General features: G+C 44.0%; 1 protein-coding gene across 4 annotated transcripts in view; it reads right to left on the reverse strand.

The window, feature by feature from the left end:
• Positions 1-9,146: 9,146 nt before the first annotated feature.
• The window catches only part of LOC130294586 (coiled-coil domain-containing protein 153-like), a 524,168-nt gene continuing 511,812 nt past the window's right edge, over positions 9,147-21,502 (reverse strand). For all 4 annotated transcript variants that reach the window (XM_056544647.1, XM_056544648.1, XM_056544645.1 and 1 more), the window contains one exon: positions 9,147-21,444. The gene's annotated coding sequence lies outside the window, so the exon portion shown is untranslated. The remainder of the gene's footprint in view (positions 21,445-21,502) is intronic.

Below are 21,502 nucleotides of genomic sequence, written 5' to 3' on the forward strand. Positions count from 1 at the left end.
AATAACCACGCCCACTGTGCGTTTTTGGCACCTGTTCACATTGTATTTAAACTTGCCACGTGTCTAGTGTATGTTATGTTGATCTGAGGAAGAGGGGGTTACCCTCGAAACGCGTAATCTGTACTTTTGTTATTTTTTAATAAATATGATCCCTGCAAGGATCTTTCATCCATAACTCGTGCCTCCGGTGTTTTGAGCTTGCAGTGCCTGGAAATCATTGGTCCTTTTTCTCCACTTCTCTGCAAATATAATACTATGACTGGTACACTTAGACAGACATACACAGCCTTCCAGGCATCACCTTCTGATTTCACTAAGCAGTCCTGGGTCTAAGCCCAGAGGCATTTTGAAACTGCTCAGGCAGTTGTTGAAAAATTCCATAATGATACCTTTAAAGCTGAATTTTACAAATTCGGAAACAAATCTGGCAGGCTCCTAGCGAACATGGCGAGAGGGCAGAGAGTGGTTGAGCCTATTCGACCTATGAAACATAAGCTTGGTGTGTTTCGCAAAAGGCCCAGAGACATAGTGTAAGTCTTTATACAATTTTATACTGACCTATATAGTAGGCAGCAAGTGGATGAGGAGGCTGGTGAGAAGTTTTTGGCTGGTATAAATTTACTGTCATTATCTGATGACAATAGACTTATCCTTAATGCCCCCATTACTGTAGATGAGGTTTCTGCAGGGATTATGGCCCTGAAAGCACATAATGCACCCAGCCCTGATGGCTATTCAGCCTCCTATCCCGTCCTCCTATCTCGACCTCCTGTCCCGACCTCCTATACCGTCCTCCTGTCCCGTCCTCCTATCCCATCCTCCTATCCCATCCTCCTATCCCGACCTCCTATCCCATACTCCTATCCCGTCCTCCTATCTCAAACTCCTATCCAGTCCTCCTATCCCCACCTCCTATCCTGTCCTCCAATCTCGAGCTCCTATCCCGACCTCCTATTCCGTCCTCCTATCTCGACCTCCTATCTCGACCTCCTATCTCGACCTCCTATCCCGACCTCCTATCCAGTCCTCCTATCCTGTCCTTCTATCCTGACCTCCTATCATGTCCTCCTATCCCGTCCTCCTACCCTGACGCTCACCAGGCACTTCAATTTACCCAAACTATATACAGCAGACACCAAAACATCTGAGGATATCACCACAATTTTGGAACCACCCCCCATCTCTACAAACTTTAAACCTCCATCCACCTTTTTCCCTACTCATCATAAAGGACACTATATAGAAACATTCTTCGAACTGGTAACAGCTGAATTCATAAATTTAAAACAAAAAGGTCCGATAAAACAGAATCTAACAAAACAAGAATGAGAAGCCTTAAGATCACTATCCAAAAATACAGAGATTGTAATTAGAAGTGCGGACAAAGGGGGAGGTATCGTTGTGCAAAATAGAAACGAGTATATAATGGAAGCACATAGAATCCTGGAGGATCCAGAATATTATACCAGACTTCCATTTGACCCAACCCCAGAATATAAAGAGCAGTGCACCAAATTAATACAGGAAGCACATCTAAGAGGAATTCTAACGAAAAAAGAAAAAGATTTTATTAAAGTAAACAATCCAAGAACAGCCTTATTCTATCATCTCCCTAAGGTCCATAAGGATGTGAACAACCCTCCTGGACGCCCGATCCTCTCCGGGATAAACTCAATTACTAGCAATATGTCTAAATATGTGGATATATCGCTACAGAAATATGTTGTGAAATTAAAATCATACTTGAAAGACACTACTTCTTTAATTGAGATCCTTAAAGATGTGAAGTGGCAACCTGGATATCTGTGGGCGACACTAGACGTGTCTGCACTGTATTCCAACATCTCCCACGAGCAGGGCCTGAGAATTATAGAAGACATTCTAAAAGAAGACTTCACTATGCCAAATGAACAAAAAGAATTTGTCATCAACTGTATTCGCTTCATCTTACATCATAACTATTTTACATTTGAGAAAAAGATATATCAACAGACCCGCGGTACCGCAATGGGTGCACGCTTTGCGCCCGCGTTCGCAAATCTGTTTATGGGCGCCTTTGAAGCAGCATACATCTATAGCGAACATCAATGGGCGAACAAGATCAAACTATACAAGAGATATATAGATGATCTGCTCTTTATTTGGAAGGGGACAAGAGAGGGGTTCAGAGAATTTACCGAATACCTCAACAATAATCATTTTAATATTTCATTTACGGGGCGGTGTGATGATCATATGGAATACTTGTACCTCGAGCTCTCCAATGAGGAGAATAAAGTGATAACTAAAACTTTTTTCAAAAAAGTAGAATGTAATAGTTTACTATCATATACTAGCTGCCATTACAGGAAGTGGAAGACCAGTCTGCCATATGGCCAGTTTCATCGGATAAGGAGAAATTGTACTAAGAAAAAAGACTATCAGATTCAAAGTAACACCCTTACTGATCGTCTTTTGGAGAAAGGATATCCGAAAAAAATCGTGAGAGCAGCCTACCAGAAAGCACTAACAGGAGAGGATGACAGAAATGAAGGAACTGGAAATGAAGAGGGAATCCAAGAGGTGAGTAGAAATGGGAGAAAGAAAAACAGGGAAGAGGAGAGATCCACAGAATACAAGCACAATTTTATCACTAGATACACCACCAGGTACTATAATATTAGACAGATACTGGAAAAAAAAAACTGGAACATCCTTTTGAAAGACCCCGTTTTATGCAAACATATACCCGAAAAGTCACAACTAACTTTTAGAAGAGCAGCAACCATAAAAAGTATAGTCGCTCAAAGTAGACTTAAAGACATTACAGGAACCCGAAAAATTCTGGAAAGAACACCAGGCACCTTTAGATGCCACAGTCATCTGTGTAAATGCTACTCTAATATCAAACATGGAGTCACAACATTTAAAAGCAATATCACATAAGAGGTTTTTAAGATTAAACATAAAATAGACTGCTCTACCACATATGTTATATATGTATTGGAATGTGGGTGCAAGTTACAATATGTGGGTCGAACGATACAACAACTTAGAGCTAGAATGAACAAGCCGTTCCAATGTTCAAAAAGGGTTTATTTTCCATAGCATATCTCGTCATGCCAAAAAAGCACATGGGAATGATTTTTCAGTCTTCAAGCTGATTGAGCATATCCCAGACACGGTCCATAATAGATTTGAACACTTACAGCATACTGGAGAGTCATACTGGATCTATAAATTAAAATAGTATGACACCTGCAGGTCTTAATGAAAGTATCGACATGATCCGCAAGGCGAATGGACCTGGGATCTACAAGTAGAACCGGAGGAGAACAAGAAATACACATTCCCAGTCTGTCAGTCTGTGTATGCGTATGTTCATCTTTTCTTCTTTCCTGAAGAAACATCCCCATTTTTTATAAATTATCTCCACATTCCCTTGAAGGACCAGTTATATTCACAATTTTATTATCTCTTAGGTGTATTTATTACATTCTGTATGCGTCTCTCCCTGGCATATATGTATTTTCTATATTTATAACATATCCTGCACATATGTGTATACTCTTTATTTACATTTACCCTTATTTTATTGTATCGTATTTTGAATGTATTTTGCATTTATAATTAATTATTAATTTTTATTATTCTCATGTGCAATTTTATTAATTTGTATATGTGGTTTTTTAGATGCCTCAATTTTATATATGCGTACATTTATATACCCCCCTTTTTCATATGTCTCATTTATGTGTGCATTTATATGTCCCCTTTTATACTTATTAACGAATATTATCTATATTTACAGTATTTTAAATAGCCTCTGTATCCCCAGATTACAACATAATACTAGATACAACTATATATAAACTCTCATCCATACAGACAGCTCTGACCATCAGCTGTCTTGGGAAATAAGTAGCAATGCAGACTGCTAACACTCTTATGAGCGCGTCCATTCACTGTATAAAAAGAATCACTGTCGGCAGCGAGCGCTAGGGCAGTTGAACGGACGCGCTCCCATTCATTCCTATGGTACCAACATCATTAGTATCTTTTTCAGTTAGCGCATGCGCAGGAGACGGGCGGCCCGATATTGCATCGCGGTCCCCGCTCCAGGCACTTGCGCAGCGGAGGATGCCATTCTGATTTCACGGAGGATTATAATGTTTGTGCCCTAGGGCAAACGTTTCCATCGCTACACATATAGACATATTGTCTTTCATGAGATATGTACATTTTACCTTTCTAATGTCCATTTTTAATTGTCTTTTATGTATATGTACCTGTAGCACGATCCCCCACTTCCGGGGGGCGTGGCCTATGTACCTGTTGGCGCCAAATTCATTTATAAATAGTGTGTATGTACAGTCACAATCATGTAAGCCATTCTTCCTGATGAAGAGGCATTGTGGACTCGAAACGCGTTGTTGCGCAGCTTAATAAAGAAGTATACCTACTCGAAACAGCTTCTGCAGTGGATTGCGCTACTAGCACCGTTTTTTTTTTCTTGTTCATCCATCCTGATATCCATCGGTCGGAGTTCCTCCATACCGACGCCGGGGAAGCAGCACCACCATTTCTTTGGTCTTGAGTGACCCATGCGCATATAGTTGGTTGTTGTGGCTTTCTCACAACAACACCAGGTGAGCAGTATTCCTTTGAGTGTTTTATTTAACGACTCTGCTCCCAATACCTATAACGATATCGCTCTGCCTCTCTTTTGTTCTAGATACATTTACATGTCCTCCTATCCCGTCCTCCTATCCCGTCCTCCTATCCCGTCCTCCTATCCCGACCCGTAATATGTGTACCAGGTAATGAAATAGCTCCAGCCGAACAGAAATTATATGGGAACATACATTTCCGATTGATTTGCATGGGACTTTAAACAAAAACCCCAACCCTCACAAATGGGGGTAGTTAGGGGTTAAATTAACTATCCTATATTTTAAGTGGACATATAAGTAATATGTGGGTAAATTGTTTGAAGGACTTATAAGGGATTACATATAGGAATACATAGGGGATAATTGTATTATAAGTGATAACCAGCATGGGTTTACTAAGGATAGAAGTTGTCAAACCAATCTAATTTGCTTTTATGAAGAGGTGAGTAGAAGCCTTGACAGAGAAATGGCTGTGGATATAGTGTTTCTGGATTTTGCTAAAGCATTTGATACTGTTCCTCATAGACGTCTGACAGGTAAGTTAAGGTCTTTGGGTTTGGAAATTTTAGTTTGTAACTGGATTGAACACTGGCTCATGGATCGTACCCAGAGAGTGGTGGTCAATGATTCGGCCTGTACGTTGCCCCCTCGTCCCCCAAAGGACGAGGGGGCACTCCCTCCATCTGGAGAAGAAAAAGTTTAGTCTCAAGGGGCGACACCCCTTCTTTACCGTGAGGACTGTGAATTTATGGAACGGTCTACCTCAGGAACTGGTCACAGCAAGAACAATTAACAGCTTTAAAACAGGATTAGATACATTCCTGGAACAAAATAACATTAATGCTTATGAAGAAATATAAAATCCCATCCCTTCCCCAATATCGCGCCACACCCCTACCCTTCAATTCCCTGGTTGAATTTGATGGACATATGTCTTTTTTCGACCGTACTAACTATGTAACTATGATATATATATAAAAAAAAAATTCCTGGAATACCCCTTTAAGAACACAGGAAATTTTTTTTTTTTGCATTTTAATTCTTGTGTTCAAAAAATCATAACTCATTTATATTTCCATCCACAGACCCATAAGAGGGCTTATTTTTTGTGAGACAAATTGTACTTTGTAATGATACTGTATATTTTACCATACAATGTATGGCAAAACAAAAAAAATATTATTTGTGTGAGGAAATTGAAATGAAAACTGCAATTTTGCATATTTTGGAGGGTTTCACTTTTATGCTGTACACTTTACGATAAAAATTACATGTTTTCTTTATTCTGTGGGTTTATTCTTCATATCATGGCGCAAAAAATTTGCCCTCATGCCGGCCTGTACGTTGAAAAATAAAAAACGTATACATTTTCCTGCATGTAGTTATGATTTTTTTCAGAAGTAACACAAAATGAAACCTATATAAGTAGGGTATCATTTTAACCGTATGGACCTACAGAATAAAGATAAGGTGTCATTCATTTTTACCGAAAAAACACTGCGTATAAACGGTAGCCCTCAAAAGTTACAACATTTTATTTTTTCTTCAATTTTGTTGCACAATTATTTTTTTTTCCATTTTGCCGTGGATTTTTTGGTAAAATGACTAAAGTCACCGCAAAGTAGAATTGGAGGCGCACAAATTAAGCCATAATATGGAATTTTAGGTGCAAAATTGAAAGCGTAATGATTTTTAGAAGGTGGTGAGAAAAAATGTAAATGCAAAAAGGAAAAACCCTGCATCCTTAAGGGGTTGAAAAAGGGTACAATGGCAAAAAGGGACTATTTGCATTTTTATAATGGGAGGGGATTTTTCAAATTTTGTAAGCTTTTTTAAAACTTTTTTTATGTCCCCATAGGGGACTATTTATAGTAATCATTTGATTGCTAATACTGTTCAGTGCTATGCATAGGCATAGCATTGATCAGTGTTATCGGCAATCTTCTGCTCTGGTCTGCTCGATCTCAGACCAGAGCAGAAGACCCCAGGAGACGGACGGAGGCAGGTGAGGGGACCTCCATCCACCATTATGGATGATTGGATCACCGTGGCAGCGCCGCGGGCGATTTGATCATCCATTTTAACACACGCACTGCCACAGATGCCATGATCTGTATTGATCACGGCATCTGAGGGGTTAATGGCAGACATCAGCTCAATTGCTGATGTCGGCCATTACCACCGGGTCCCTGTCTGTTGATAGCAGTCAGGACCTGCTGTTTTAAAAATGTACATAAATCTGTAATTTTGAACTACGGACCTGACGAAGAGTGCAAACTCGAAATGCGTTGTCCGTGTGCATCCTCATAAATTGTCTTTATTTTTAGTCCGTTCTCACGGCTAATCTATATTCAATCCCTCGGGAACGCCTGCATACAAGCGTTCTTTTTTTTTTTCATTTCCTATACTCCCAGAGCTATTCACACACGTGGAGGCTCTACCGATGGTGGACATCTGGAAATCTTGAAGATTGCATTATCTGAAACTGCATGAGTTGGCTCTCTTTTAACTATTGCTAGAAATGTGACTCTCAGGGATTTCAACACAGATTTAAAAACAGACTTTAGTAGCTATCATTTTAAATGACCCAACTGTGGATCAACCATGAGATGTATCCCATGGTTGATCCTTACAGTTGGGTCATTTAAATTGATAGCTACTAAAGTCTGTTTTTAAATCTGTGTTGAAATCCCTGTGAATCACATTTCTAGCAATAGAATCTCACCTGGAGATTAAACTTAGAATCCCTCCAAAACACAAACCGCCATAACTTAACCCCTTAACGACGCAGGACGTATATTTACGTCCTGCGCCGGCTCCCGCGATATGAAGCGGGATCGCGCCGCGATCCCGCATCATATCGCGTCGGTCCCGGCGCTAATCAACGGCCGGGACCCGCGGCTAATACCACACATCGCCAATCGCGGCGATGTGCGGTATTAACCCTTTAGAAGCGGCGGTCAAAGCTGACCGCCGCTTCTAAAGTGAAAGTGAAAGTGACCCGGCTGCTCAGTCGGGCTGTTCGGGACCGCCGCGGTGAAATCGCGGCGTCCCGAACAGCTGATCGGACACCGGGAGGGCTCTTACCTGCCTCCCCGGTGTCCGATCGACGAATGACTGCTCCGTGCCTGAGATCCAGGCAGGAGCAGTCAAGCGCCGATAATGCTGATCACAGGCGTGTTAATGCACGCCAGTGATCAGCATTAGAGATCAGTGTGTGCAGTGTTATAGGTCCCTATGGGACCTATAACACTGCAAAAAAAATGTAAAAAAAAAGTGTTAATAAAGGTCATTAAACCCCTTCCCTAATAAAAGTTTGAATCACCCCCCTTTTCCCATAAAAAAAATAAAACAGTGTAAAAAAAATAAAAAATAAACATATGTGGTATCGCCGCGTGCGTAAATGTCCGAACTATAAAAATATATCATTAATTAAGCCGTACGGTCAATGGCGTACGCGCAAAAAAATTCCAAAGTCCAAAAAAGCGTATTTTGGTCACTTTTTATATCATTAAAAAATGAATAAAAAGTGATCAAAAAGTCCGATCAAAACAAAAATCATACCAATAAAAACTTCAGATCACGGCGCAAAAAATGAGTCCTCATACCACCCCATACTTGGAAAAATAAAAAAGTTATAGGGGTCGGAAGATGACATTTTTAAACGTATAAATTTTCCTGCATGTAGTTATGATTTTTTCCAGAAGTGCGACAAAATCAAACCTATATAAGTAGGGTATCATTTTAACCGTATGGACCTACAGAATAAAGATAAGGTGTAATTTTTACCGAAATATGCACTGCGTAGAAACGAAAGCCCCCAAAAGTTACAAAATGGCGTTTTTTTTTCGATTTTGTCGCACAATGATTTTTTTTTCCGTTTTGCCGTGCATTTTTGGGTAAAATGACTAATGTCACTGCAAAGTAGAATTGGCGACGCAAAAAATAAGCCATAATATGGATTTTTAGGTGGAAAATTGAAAGGGTTATGATTTTTAAAAGGTAAGGAGGAAAAAACGAAAGTGCAAAAACGGAAAAACCCTGAGTCCTTAAGGGGTTAAACAACCAGACACAAAGGATACAACTCTTCCTTATGGTCTATAACACCTACACCTAAAGACAGGCTAATGACGGGCAGGCAATATCAAAAATCAGTTACATGTACAAAAAGCACAGACAGTAATGTAGAGAGTACAGGATAGACAAACAAACATCAAAAACAGATTACTCACGTGGGTATTTAAGATTTTACAAGACAAAGGCAGTTAATCTAAAACTCCCCTCTGTACAACGTATAGATACGGGAGAAAAGTGCTGTGACCTGGGTTTGGATTCCACGGTTGTGGATTGGGCCCTTTTGTAGATAAATGCTTTTGCTTATCAGAAAATCTTTCTGATTCTAAGGACCAACTTCTTAAATCAATTATTAAAGCTCAGCGCAGTCCCATACGTGACTGAATAGTGTACCGGAAGAAATGACATCGACACACAGCATAAGAGTTGTCAATCATTGAAAGGTTTATTGAAAGGTTTTGCTACATTTCATATGCTCAATTATTACACATAGTCTTTAACAGTCCAAAGGACATTGTGTTCATCCGCAATATTGCTTAAATCACCTCTGGTGTTTATTCACATAAAAACATGGATGGAACAAAGTTACGGCACACAGGACACGTTTCGGCCAGCTCGTGGCCTTTAATAAACTGATCTACCTTAACAGAGTTAAATGCACTTTATATACAGGAAAGTATTGAAACACAGTTACGTGACTCATTGAAGTCTGAGGATTTCACAACTCTGAAGTCAACCCTAGATAACCAAATCAAGACATATCGGGAGGAGATTGAGACAAAGAAAAGAAAGAAATTCCTAAGGGATACCTTAACAATCGGGTGTACCCATGGAGAGATACATCATCACAACAGCACCGTGGCTATGGGCGAAATGCCGTAAGGCCCTACTCTCTGTCAAGCTCCGGCAGCAAACAATCTACGTCACAACATCATGGCTGTCCCTCTTTTCCGAGACAGAGGCGCAGATGCCGAGACCAAGGAGGAGAGAGGGCAGCTATTATAGGAGATCTGGACAGAACGGTGAACACCCGGTCACAGGTACGGGACATTCTATTGTAGTTAACATATCTTCCAAATGTCTTTCTTCAGCTGAATTAAGCATACTACAGACAGGTTTATCCTTTAGCCCGGTGAATGAATTTGACTCATTTGCCATAGATATGGGCTTACAAATTTTTTTCCCCTGCTATAAGATTAAACATTATCTTTGCTGAAAAAGACATCCCCCCTTATGTCTCTGGGTCTGACAGTAATGATTGCAATGATCAAAACATTTCAGACACAATCACCCTGGATTCTGTGGGCCTGAGACTTAAAAGTAAGTTTCAAATTTTTTTACCTTTTTTTTAAACTTTTATTTTTACTCTTTAATAGTCTATTTATAGCAATCATTTGATTGCTAATACTGTTCAGTGCTATGCATAGGACATAGCACTGATCAGTATTATCGGTCATCATCTGCTCTGGTCTGCTCGACTGCAGACCAGAGCAGAAGACCCGTGGAAGTGAGCGGAGGCAGGTGAGGGGACCTCCGTCTGCCGTTCTGGATGATCGGATCGCCGCGGCATGCAGATGCCGCGATGCTGCAGATGCCGTGATCTGTATTGATCACAGCATCTGAGGGGTTAATGGCGGACATCCACGCGATCGCTATCAGCAGCCGGGACCTGCCATGCATGACCGAGCATTGCTCCGATGCTCGCGGTTATTCATAGGACGTAAATGTACGTCCTGGTGCGTTAAGTACCAGCTCACCAGGACGTACATTTACGTCAGGCGTCTTTAAGGGGTTAATGTACTTTATAATCTCACCACCAGTGAAGCCTCGGCATTAAGTAAAATTTCGAAAGATAAGGATATTACTATCAAACCCGCCGATAAGGGGGGCTCACTGCTGGTGATGGAAACTTCTATGTACAGACAGGAAATTGAGAGACAATTGTCTGAGACTGTAACCTATAGCAAAATTGACAAGGGATCCCTTATCTGAGAGATTATTTTTCTTAACAGGTTAATAGAACAGGGGGTAATTGATAATAAAATGCATACTTTTCTTGGTAATGAATTCCCCATAACACCGGTTTTCTACATATTGCCAAAGGATAACAAAGACCCGGTGAACCCCCCGGGTAGACCAATTGTGGTCTTCGTGGATTCCATAAGTCCACTAGTTAAAAACACAGATGTATTTTTTCTAGATACCTGTGATTTTCTCAATGTCCTGAATGAAATACATGATGTATTTGATGATACTTGATTGGTATCTATAGATGTAGTAAGCCTCTACACATCTATCAAGCACAATAGAGGTATGGAATCCACAGAGTGGCTTTTAAGTAAAAGCACATACAATAACAAAATAAATAAATAAAAAATAAAATAAAAAAGATTTCTTAACCCCTTAAGGACCCAGCCCAAATATACCTTAAGGACCTGGCCATTTTTTGAACATCTGACCACTGTCACTTCAAGCATTAATAGCTCTGGGATGCTTTTACCTTTCATTCTGATTCAGAGATTGTTTTTTCGTGACATATTCTACTTTATGTTAGTGGTAAAATTTTGTCGATACTTGTTTCATTTCTTGGTGAAAAATTCCAAAATTTGATGAAAAAATTGAAAATTTTGCATTTTTTTTTACTTTGAAGCTCTCTGCGTATAAGGAAAATAGACATCCCAAATAAATAATACATTGATCCACATACACAATATGTCTACTTTATGTTTGCATCATAAAGTTGACAAGTTTTTACTTTTGGAAGACATCAGAGGGCTTCAAAGTTCAGCAGCAATTTTCCAATTTTTCACAAAATTTTCAAAATCGGAATTTTTCAGGGACCAGTTCAGTTTTGAAGTGGATTTAAAGGGCCTTCATATTAGAAATACCCCACAAATGACCCAATTATAAAAACTGCACCCCTCAAAGCATCCAAAATGACATTCAGTAAGTGTTTTAACCCTTTAGGTGTTTCACAGGAATAGCAGCAAAGTGAAGGAGAAAATTCAAAATCTTAATTTTTTACATTCGCATGTTCTTGGAAACCCAGTTTTTGAATTTTTACAAGGGGTAAAAGGAGAGAAATCTTCCTAAAATGTGTAACCCAATTTCTCTCGAGTAAGGAAATACCTCATATGGGTATGTCAAGTGTTCGGCGGGCGCAGTAGAGGGCTCAGAAGGGAAGGAGCGACAATGGGATTTTGAAGAGTGAGTTTTTCTGAAATGGTTTTTGGGGGGCATGTCACATTTAAGAAGCCCCTATGGTGCCAGAACAGCAAAAAAAAAAACAAAAAAAAACACATGTCATACTATTTTGGAAACTACACCCCTCAAGGAACATAACAAGGGGTACAGTGAGCCCCACAGGTGTTTCACGACTTTATGTCAAAGTTGGATGTGTTAATACATTTTTTTTTCACTAAAATGCTAGTTTTCCCCCAAATTTAAAATTTTTACAAGGAGTAATAGGAGAAAATGCCCCCCAAAATTTGTAACCCGATCTCTTCTGAGTATGGTAATACCCCATATGTGGACGTCAAGTGCACTGCGGGCGCACTACAATGCTCAGAAGAGAAGGAGTCACATATGGCTTTTGGAAAGCACATTTAGGAGTCACATTTTTCTAGGGCATGTCGCATTTAGGAAGCCCCTATGGTGCCAGAACAGTTAAAAAAAAAACTCAACTACACCCCTCAAGGAACGTAACAAGGGGTACAGTGAGCCTTAACACCCCACAGGTGTTTGACAACTTTTCGTTAAAGTTGGATGTGTAATCACTAAAATGCTGGTTTTCCCCCAAATTTTACATTTTTACAAGGGGTAATAGGAGAAAATGCCCCCCAAAATTTGTAACCCCATCTCTTCTGAGTATGGTGATACCCCATGTGTGTATGTCAAGTGCACTGTGGGCGCACTACAATACTCAGAAGAGAAGGAGTCACATTTGGCTTTTAGAAAGCACATTGTGCAGAAATGGTTTTTGGGGGGCATGTCGCATTTAGGAAGCCCCTATGGTGCCAGAACAGTAAAAAAAAAAAACACATGGCATACTATTTTGGAAACTACACCCCTCAAGGAACGTAACAAGGGGTCCAGTGAGCCTTACCACCCCACAGGTGTTTGACTACTTTGGATATGTAAATATATTTTTTTGTTTTTTTTTACTAAAATGCAGTTTTTTCCCCAAATTTTAGATTTTTAGAAGGGGTAATAGGAGAAAATTCACATTTTGCTGAAATGGTTTTGGGGGGCATGTCCCATTTAGGAAGCCCCTATGGTGCCAGAACAGTAAAAAAAAAAAAAAAAAAACACATGGCATACTATTTCGGAAACTACACCCCTCAAGGAACGTAACAAGGGATACAGTGAGCCTTAACACCCCACAGGTGTTTGATGACTTTTCGTTAAAGTTGAATGTGTAAATGAAAAAAAGAAATGCTCCCCAAAATTTGTAACCCCATCTCTTCTGAGTATAGTAATACCCCATGTGTGGACGTCAAGTGCACTGCGGGCGCACTACAATGCTCAGAAGAGAAGGAGTCACATTTGGCTTTTGCAAAGCACTTTTTGCAGAAATGGTTTTTGGGGGGCATGTCGCATTTAGGGAGCCCCTATGGTGCCAGAACAGCAAAAAAAAACACATGGCATACTATTTTGGAAACTACACCCCTACCCCTCAAGGAACGTAACAAGGGGTCCAGTGAGCCTTAGCACCCCACAGGTGTTTGACTACTTTGGATGTGTCAATTTTATTTAATTTTTTACTAAAATGCTTTTTCCCCCCCAAATTTTAGATTTTTAGAAGGGGTAATAGGAGAAAATGCCCCTCAAAATGTGTAACCTCATCTCATGTGTGAACATCAAGTGCACTGCAGGCGCACTACAATGCTCAGAAGAGAAGGAGTCCCATTTGCAAATTTTGCTGAAATGGGGGGGACATGTCGCATTTAGTGCCAGAACAGCAAAAACATTTTAAATTTGCAAATACATTTCTTTGGAATAAGGACATACCTCATATCTGGACCGGTCACAGAAGAACAGGAGTACAGTCAGGGGCCTTGAGCTTCAAAATCGCCTCCTGTGGAGCCAGAGCAGTGGGACCCCCCCCTCAAGGGGCATTACATGGGGTAATTATAAACATTACATGGGGTAAGTTACTAAAATGGGGTACAGTGGGAAATAAAATTATAAAACAGGTTATGCTCCCAGAATGATGACCCAGAGCATAGCCAAAACTAAAGAATATGCCCACCCCAAACCCTATGCTCTGAATCATCATTCTGGGAATGTGATGTGTGTGGCCGTCCCTAACCTGTTGCCTCAAATGCGCACCCCGCTCAGGTGGAGAGAGAGCGCTGCGTATTTGAGGAAACATAAAAAGTCCCCGATGATAGTGACTCAGTGACCCATGACCAGTTTTTTGTTTAAAATACCCGCAGAGGTCTTATCAGTTTATTTTTTGCTGAAATTTTTTTAGGGCAATTTAGTGGTTTTATGGGGTTAAAATTTGGAATGTACTCTGGACTTGGTACATTGGGGTCAAATTATTGAAAATTTAAATGAAAAGGGAAAATTTAGTACCGCATGTAAGTGTGATACTCCCTGAAGCAGTTTTTAATGCAGAGGCCCGGATGATTGGGGCAAGTGTCACATTGATAGGTGGTATCCTTCCGTATCCCCCTCCTGTGACACACTCTGCTTTTTTTCTGGGTTCGTCCCTTCTCTCCAGTGTGGGGGATCTCACCTGGAAAGTGTTGGCCTGGGACGATCCTGGCACCTATTACTTCAGTTCCTTCTGAACTCTGGCCTGCTCTTTCCCGGTCAGCAAAGATCAGGGCCTTTAGGACTTCTTCTTGGAACTGGAGGAATGTCCCTGTGCTGCCAGCGTTCTGGTACAGTACAAAAGAGTTGTACATGGCAACCTGTACCAAGTAGACCGCAACTTTCTTGTACCATACACGTGTTTTCCGCATGGCGTTATATGGCTTCAGGATTTGATCAGAAAGATCAACTCCCCCCCCCCCCCCCCCCATATACCGATTGTAGTCCAGAATACTATCGGGCTTGAGGACCATTGTTGTGGTACCTCGCACAGGGACAGGTGAGCTGCCGTTGCCATGAATAGTGGTCAGCATGGGCAAGGGCACGGGACTCACCCTTGGGCATAGGTGTCTGAAGAAAATTTAGAGGGAGGCCTCTCTGATTCTTCCGCACGGTCCCACAAGCGGATGTTGATCTGGCGGCAAGGGATGTGAAGAGAGGGATGCTGGTATAAAAGTTGACCACGTACACGTGGAAACCCTTATCCAGCAATGGGTACATAAGGTCCCAAACGATTTTCCCGCTAACACCCACAGTGGGGAAACAATCTGGGGGTTCAATACAGGAATCTCGTCCCTGATACACCCTAAACTTGTAAGTGTACCCGGAGGTACTCTCACAAAGTTTATAAAGCTTCACGCCATACCGCGCCCATTTCGAGGGAATATACTGGCGGAATATGAGTCTCCCCTTAAAACTGATGAGAGACTCCTCTACAGAGAGGTCCCTGAGCGGTACGTAGGCCTCCAAAAATTTGGCCCCAAAGTGATCGATGACCGGCCTCACTTTGTAAAGCCGGTCATAGGCGGGATAGCCTTGGGGTGGACATGCCTCATTATCTGCATAATGAAGGCATTTCCGAATGGCCTCGACCGCTTGCGTGCCATGGCCATACTGTACAGTGGGGTGTGGTATAGGATGTCCCCGCTCCAGTACTGCCTGACACTTGGCTTTTTGACCAGGCCCATGTGCAGCACGAGGCCCCAAAATGTCCTCATTTCGGCTGCACTGACGGCGTACCATTCATTGGACCTGGCCAAAAAAGAATTAGGGTGGTGGGCGATGAACTGCCTGGCGTACAGAGTCGTCTGCTCCACAATTAGATTGACCAGGCTGTCACTGAAAAAATAACTGAAAAAGTCAAATTCAGTGAACCCAGTCGTGTCAATCCAGATTCCGGAGTCGCCAACAAACTCCGGAACCCGTGGCTGATAACCCTCTGGGGGTCTCCAGACAGGTTCACCGGAAGGGGGCTCCGGTAAAATCGCCTGGGGGGGTCGGACTCCTAGTACGAGCGGCATTGTCGCTCGTACTAGTGCCGGCCACTTTCATGGGGGGTGCGTGGCCTCACCTGGCGGCGTCTCTGCCGCTGTGCAGGGGGCTCATCATCAGTACTAGATGATGAGGAGGACGATGAAGAACACAGGAATGTTGGATCTTCATCGTCCTCACTGACAGATACGGAGTCAGAGGCAAGAAAAGCGTATGCCTCCACTGCCGAAAATGCCTGGCGAGCCATCGCCTTTTTCTGCGGGGGGGGGGGGGGGGGGGGGGAGTGGGGATGTATGTGTTACGCCGAGGGCTCCGGGTCCCCGCTCCTCCCCAGAGCGCTCCCAGCGTTTTCCTGTTCGCAGCGCCCCGGTCGGACCCGCTGACCGGAAGCGCTGCGATAATGTCCCTAGCCGGGATGCGATCCGTGATGCGGGACGCGCTCACTCGCGGTTCGCATCCCAGCCCGCTTACCAGACTCGTTCCCCGTCTATACTGTCCCGGCACTCGCGGCCCCGCTCCCTAGGGCGCGCGCGCGCCGGCTCTCTGCGATTTTAAGGGCCAGTGCACCGCTGATTGGCGTCTGGTTCTAATTAGTGTATTCACCTGTGCACTTCCCTATATAACCTCACTTCTCCTTCCCTTCCTTGCCGGATCTTGCTGCCATTGTGCCAGTGAAAGCGTTCCTTGTATGTCCCAAGCCAGTGTTCCAGACCTTTTGCCGTTGCCCCTAACTACGATCCTTGCTGCCTGCCCTGACCTTCTGCTACGTCCGACCTTGCTCTTGCCTAATCCCTTGTACCGCGCCTATCTCAGCAGTCAGAGAGGTTGAGCCGTTACCGGTGGATACGACCTGGTTGCTACCGCCACTGCAAGACCATCCTGCTTTGCGGCGAGCTCTGGTGAATACCAGTAGCAACTTAGAACCGGTCCACCGGTACGGTCCACGCCAATCCCTCTCTGACACAGAGGATCCACCTCCAGCCTGCCGAATCCTGACAGTAGATCCGGCCATGGATCCTGCTGAGGTCCCGCTGCCAGTTGTCGCTGACCTTACCACGGTGGTCGCCCAGCAGTCGCAACAGATAGCGCAACAAGGCCATCAGCTGTCTCAACTGACTGTTATGCTACAACAGCTTCTACCACAGCTACAGCAACCATCTCCTCCGCCAGCTCCTGCACCTCCTCCGCAGCTAGTGGCCGCTTCCAGCCTCTGCATAACTTTGCCGGACAAATTCGATGGGGACTCTAAACTTTGCCGTAGTTTTCTCTCGCAATGTTTCCTGCATTTGGAGATGATGTCGGACCAATTTCCAACTGAACGGTCAAAGGTGGCTTTCGTGGTTAGTCTCCTGTCTGGGAAGGCCCTGTCATGGGCCACACCGCTCTGGGACCGCAATGATCCTGTCACTGCCACTGTACAGTACTTCTTCACTGAGGTTCGTAGTGTCTTCGAGGAACCAGCCCGAGCTTCTTCTGCCGAGACTGCTTTGCTGAACCTGGTCCAGGGTAATTCTTCTGTAGGCGAGTACGCCATCCAATTTCGTACCCTCGCCTCTGAATTATCTTGGAATAACGAGGCCCTCTGCGCGACCTTCAAAAAAGGCCTATCCAGTAACATCAAAGATGTGCTGGCCGCACGAGAAATCCCTGCCAACCTGCATGAACTTATTCATTTGGCCACCCGCATTGACATGCGCTTTTCTGAAAGACGCCAGGAGCTCCGTCAGGATATGGACTTTGTTCGCACTAGGTGGTTTCTCTCCCCGGCTCCTCTCTTCTCTGGTCCGCTGCAATCTGTTCCCGTGCCTTCTGCTGTGGAGGCTATGCAAGTAGACCGGTCTCGCCTGACACCACAAGAGAGGACACGCCGCCGCAATGAGAACCTATGCCTGTACTGTGCCAGTACCGAACACTTCCTGAAGGATTGTCCTATCCGTCCTCCACGTCAGGAAAGATGCACTCCGATTCCGCACAAAGGTGAGACAGCTCTAGGTGTGAACTCTGCTTCTCCACGTCTTACTGTGCCTGTGCGGATTTCTTCTTCTAACTCCTCCTTCTCAGCTGTGGCCTTCTTGGATTCTGGATCTGCAGGAAATTTTAATTTGGCCTCTTTCGTTAACAGGTTCAACATCCCAGTGACCAGTCTCGCCAGACCTCTCTACATCGCTTCAGTTAATGGAGAAAGATTGGACTGTACTGTGCGTTAGAGAACCCCTGTTGATGTGCATTGGACCTCATCACGAAAAAATTTAATTTTTGGTCCTCTCTAACTGCACTTCTGAAATTCTTTTCAGACTGCCTTGGCTCCAACGCCATTCCCCTACCCTTGACTGGACCACCGGGGAAATCAAGAACTGGGGTGCTTCTTGCCACAAAAAATGCCTCACGTCTGCTCCCAGTCCCGCCAGTCAAACCCCTGTGGCTCCTCCTATACCAGGTCTCCCCAAGGCCTATTTGGACTATGCCGATGTTTTTTGCAAAAAACAAGCAGAGAATTTGCCTCCTCACAGGCCTTATGACTGCCCTATTGATCTCCTACCTGGTACTACTCCACCCCGGGGCAGGATCTATCCTCTATCAGCTCCTGAGACACAAGCCATGTCGGATTACATCCAAGAAAATTTAAAAAGGGGATTCATCCGCAAGTCTTCCTCCCCTGCTGGAGCGGGGTTCTTCTTTGTCTCCAAAAAAGACGGTTCCTTACGGCCATGCATCGATTACCGCGGCCTTAATAAGATCACTATAAAAAACCGCTATCCTCTGCCTCTTATCTCGGAACTCTTTGACCGCCTACGTGGCGCTAACATCTTCACCAAATTGGATTTAAGAAGTGCATATAATCTCATCCGCATCAGGGAAGGGGATGAGTGAAAGACCGCATTTAATACCAGAGACGGACACTTTGAATATCTGGTTATGCCCTTTGGGCTCTGCAACGCCCCTGCTGTCTTCCAGGACTTTGTGAATGAAATTTTTCGTGATCTGTTATATACCTGTGTTGTGGTTTACTTGGACGACATTTTGATTTTCTCTTCTAACCTCGAAGAACACCGCCGTTATGTTCGTCTTGTGCTCCAGAGACTCCGTGACAATCAATTATATGCCAAGATGGAGAAATGTCTCTTTGAATGCCAATCTCTTCCCTTCCTAGGATATTTAGTCTCTGGCCAGGGACTTCAAATGGACCCAGACAAACTGTCAACCGTGTTAGATTGGCCACGCCCCTCCGGACTCCGAGCTATCCAACGCTTCTTGGGGTTTGCCAATTACTACCGACAATTTATTCCACATTTTTCCACCATTGTGGCTCCAATTGTGGCCCTAACCAAGAAAAACGCCAACCCTAAGTCCTGGCCTCCCCAAGCGGACGAGGCATTCAACCGTCTCAAAACTGCCTTTTCTTCTGCTCTTGTACTCTCCAGACCTGATCCATATAAACCCTTCTTACTGGAGGTAGACGCCTCCTCGGTGGGAGCCGGAGCTGTACTCCTACAAAAAAACTCTTCTGGACATAACATTACTTGTGGTTTCTTTTCTAAGACCTTCTCTCCGGCGGAGAAAAATTACTCCATTGGTGATCGAGAACTGCTGGCCATAAAACTAGCCCTCGAGGAATGGAGGCACCTGCTGGAGGGTTCCAAATACCCAATTATCATCTACACAGATCACAAGAATCTCTCTTATCTTCAGTTTGCCCAATGGCTGAACCCACGCCAGGCTAGGTGGTCGTTGTTTTTTGCCCGTTTTAACTTTGAGATTCATTTTCGCCCTGCTGACAAAAACATCAGGGCTGACGCCCTCTCTCGTTCCTCTGATGCCTCCGAAACGGAAACCCCCCTGCAACACATTGTTCCTCCTGAGTGTCTGATCTCCTCTTCCCCAGCTTCCATCAGACAAACACCTCCTGGAAAGACTTTCGTCCCTCCACGCCAGCACCTCAAGATCCTCAGGTAGGGACACTCCTCGCACCTCGCCGGCCATGCTGGCGTCAAGAAGTCCATCCAACTCATCTCTCGATTTTATTGGTGGCCTACCCTGGAAGCAGATGTTGCTGATTTTGTTCGGGCTTGTACAGTCTGTGCCCGGGACAAGACTCCTCGCCAGAAGCCTGCCGGCCTCCTTCATCCTCTGCCTGTCCCTGAGCTACCATGGTCTCAGATTGCCATGGACTTTATAACGGACCTGCCTTTATCCCATGGCAACACAACCATTTGGGTGGTCGTTGATCGTATCTCCAAGATGGCACATTTTATTCCACTTCCAGGCCTTCCTTCTGCGCCACAGTTGGCGAAACAATTTTTTGTGCACATTGTTCGCCTTCACGGGCTTCCCACGCATATCGTCTCGGTAAGAGGCGTTCAATTTGTGTCGAAATTCTGGAGAGCTCTCTGTAATCAACTAAAAATCTAATTAAATTTCTCGTCTTCCTATCATCCCAAATCCAATGGGCAAGTAGAGAGAGTTAACCAGGTTCTTGGTGACTATTTGCGACATTTTGTTTCCTCCCGCCAGGATGATTGGGCCGATCTTCTACCCTGGGCTGAATTCTCGTACAATTTCAAAGACTCTGAATCCTCCGCTAAATCCACGTTCTTTGTGGTGTACGGCCGTCACCCTCTTCCCCGCCTCCCCACTCCCACGCCTTCTGGTTTGCCCGCTGTTGACGAAGTTACCCGGGACTTCTCTACCATCTGGAAAGAGACTCAAAAATCCCTCCTACAGGCCTCATCCCGGATGAAGAAGCATGCCGACAAAAAGAGAAGAACTCCTCCTGTCTTTGCTCCTGGAGACAAAGTGTGGCTCTCCGCCAAGTATATCCGCTTCGGTGTCCCCAGTTATAAACTGGGACCACGTTATCTTGGACCCTTTAAAATCAAGTGCCAAATCAATCCTGTCTCCTACAAACTCCTTCTTCCCCCTTCTCTCCGTATTCCTAACGCTTTTCATGTTTCTCTCCTTAAACCGCTTATCCTTAACCGCTTCTCTCCCAAGGTTGTCGCTCCTACTCCTGTCTCCGGGTCCTCAGATGTCTTCTCGGTTAAAGAAATTCTTGCGTCTAAAGGATCAGAGGTAAAAAAAAAAATTCTCGGAGATTGGGAGAATTGCGGCCCTGAGGAGAGGTCGTGGGAACCCGAGGATAACATTCTCGACAAGGACCTCATTCACAAATTTTCGGGTTCCAAAAAGAGGGGGAATACCAGTAGCAACTTAGAACCGGTCCACCGGTACGGTCCACGCCAATCCCTCTCTGACAGAGAGGATCCACCTCCAGCCTGCCGAATCCTAACAGTATGTAGTGAGTGCTTGGTGTAACTATTAGATATAACGGTGTGTGATTAGAAATCACACACCGTTATATAAGGGAGGAAAAAAAAATGCAGACAAAAAAAAATGGGGGGGCAAATGCAGCGCCCTGAAACCCTAATAGGGCCCGGGTCACACTGAAACATTTGTGGTGGACCCTTGGAGGACCTATTAGGGGGTCGGGGGGATTTATTTTTTTTTTTTTTACTTTTTTACACTCACTCCTACCTTGCCCTTGAGTGCATTCTTTCCCTGCTCTGTCCCTGCAGATCTTCTTCCCTGAGGGGGCTCAGTTAACGGGGGGCTCAGTTAACGGGCAGAGCTGCAAGAAGATGCAGTTAACCCCTCCCCTGCCGGCTGCTATTGGCTGAAAGATCCAG

Source organism: Hyla sarda, chromosome 10, assembly GCF_029499605.1.
Source record: "Hyla sarda isolate aHylSar1 chromosome 10, aHylSar1.hap1, whole genome shotgun sequence".
Lineage (NCBI taxonomy): Eukaryota > Metazoa > Chordata > Amphibia > Anura > Hylidae > Hyla > Hyla sarda.